Raw genomic sequence first — 2,628 nt, 5'->3', positions numbered from 1 at the left:
TTAGATGCGATGCTTTTGGGGCTCTGTTTTTGGTATCCCTTGTACTGTTTATAAGTGCCCAGAGAGCCACTTCTCGTAGCATTTGGATGTAGAGCCTCGAAAGGAGTCGGACCCATGGGAGTTGTACCTTGTCGAATCAATAATTAAAAAATGCCAAAAGAGGCGCCAGTCTTTGGAGCCAACGTGTCTTGGCTTAGAACTCCACCATACTGTTTTGTCTACTCTCTCTTTCATTCAAGTATTTTGAAGTGCTAAAGTGTTTCCAAATGTATTTTTCCGTTTTCTCCATGTTTCCATCCGCTACATCGACGATAGTGATTACAGTGGTATCAAAGCTCAGCTTGCTCCCTTGCCCTCTACAAACCGGAGCACGATTCTATCAACGTGGACGAAGCACCAGGAGATCACACTATCGAACAAGGAAATCCATCGAGCCCATCCACTCAAAGGCACCTTGATGAGACACATGCCCAATATGTGGTATGACAATTGGTATTTGTTGACCTCTTGACGCTCGTCAAGCTCACAAAAATCGAAGAAAGTGAGCAGGCGTGTGCTAGAGCTGCTTGAGACTAAGCGCAAGACAACGCATTAGGGTTGCAGGAAAACACACACAGCTTGGAGAAGACGAAGGAAGCTCAAGGCACACAACAGAGAGTGTATTACTTAGTGTGCAATGGAAAGATAAGATAGCCCTAGACTTCAATACTCTAGCTACTCGAGGAGCGACGACAAACTGAGGATCACAAATCAAAGGAAAGAAATATGAATTTGAAAATTTGTATGAATGTATAATGAATAAAGATTATGATTATGACTAAAATTAAGATTTTGATCTTCGATGTGTGCACGCACCACAAGTAAGACCCAATGACCTTTCATAGGCATTGGTTATCTTAGGTGTATGATGATCCAATGACCTTTTATAGGCATTGGCTAAGAAGCTGGCCATAAGATCAATTTTCAAACACAACTGAGGTGTTTGCAGCTAGCTTTTATGTATGCACGACCATCATGACACAAGAATGCATGACTGAATTATCAATTGTGAGATTTTAAGTTACATGAATGTTAGAGACATGAAAATTTTCTTGTATTCTGCAATTGAGGATGATTGCTTTGATTTTAGAAGGCGGCATATGTGACGGGTTTTAGGATCAGGGTTCTTGCATCGAGGTCATAGACGCCCCGTTCCAATGCACTCATTTGGCCCACTCTCCCAAGGAAGGTGGTCCATGCCAATAGCTTGGTCAAAGCTTGAATCCTTTGTGTCATGATTAGTTTTCTGTAGGTGGTAGTTGCATCTGAATGTCATCCGCATGATGGTAGGACATCTAGGGTGCCTTTGAATCTTGGACTTTGACTAAGTTTTGCAAGAACCGATCGAGAGACCTAAAACTTAGAAGAAGAAGAAACATAGTTTTCCCCAACTTAAAAGGTTCCTTCGAGGGGCCTAACCTAATAAAAGAGCGTGCGTGCAAGCACACGCACACACACACACACACACACATGGGCCTGCGCCCGCATGCATGCACACACAAAAAGCACTTGCGTAAGGGCTGATGATGTGGCACCTCAGTACTACGGACCCCCGTGTTTTATGTTGAAAAATGACACATGGCAATTGTACAAGGCCACATGCCAGTTGTACGGATTGTTTCTTTTTGTGCTAGCAGATTTGGGTAGCTTTTGGGCACTTGATTTTGGTGCAGGTGCTTTTGGACTTAAGTGATTTTAAATAAGATGCTTTTGGTGCTCTACTTTTGGTATCACTTGTACCATTTATAAGGGCCCAGAGGCCACTTCTTGAGGCATATGGACGCAGAGCCTTGAAGAGAGTCGGGACCCACGAGAGTTGTACCTTGTCGAATCAATAATAAGAAATACCAAAAGGGGCACCAACCTTTGGGGCCAATGTGTCTTGGCTCGGAACTCCATCGCACTGTGTTGTCCACTCTCTCTTTAATGCAAGTATTTTGAAGTGCTAAAGTGTTGCCAAGTGTGTAGTTTGCAGTTTTCTCTTTGTTTCCATTCGGTACGTCACTAGGAGTGATTACATGCATCACCGTAAAGGTGGGTATAGCGTCTAGGTATAAATGCTAGCTCATCGATATCCATTTCCTCCATTGGTGCAAACTCCATCTTGCGCTTCTCTTATTGCCTTCCAAAGATTGTTCAATCAATCAACATCTATAAAAGGGATATATGCTATTCCATCTTCGATATCTTCCACTATTCTTGACTTCAAGGGCATTGACTCCAATTTGGGCTCATCCTTAGGGAGGTTTTCACGGCACCTACTGTGTCTTTGACTTTTGTAGGAATGCCCACTTTAGGATCCTCCTTAAGTAGTTGTTCTAGCTCTTTCTTTTGATTCTCAATGAAAGCCTATGCTATTTCAACTAACCTTCTATATGCATCTAGCTTTCCTACTTCTAAGGATGGGTCCAGATAATGCTTACATTTCTCTTCAAGAGTTTGATTTGGCAGTAGGCTATGCATCAAGTGCAGCATGTGCAGGAGCAACGTCTTGTCAATCGATACTAAATCCCCTGAATCAAGTGAAGACTCCTTCACACCCCCCCTCAATCAATTCATGATTCCTTCTCTTTTGGAGGTTAAGACTTC

Source organism: Adiantum capillus-veneris, chromosome 27 (assembly GCF_014529385.1).
Source record: "Adiantum capillus-veneris isolate H3 chromosome 27, ASM1452938v2, whole genome shotgun sequence".
NCBI lineage: Eukaryota > Viridiplantae > Streptophyta > Polypodiopsida > Polypodiales > Pteridaceae > Adiantum > Adiantum capillus-veneris.
This window is presented reverse-complemented; position numbering follows the sequence as displayed.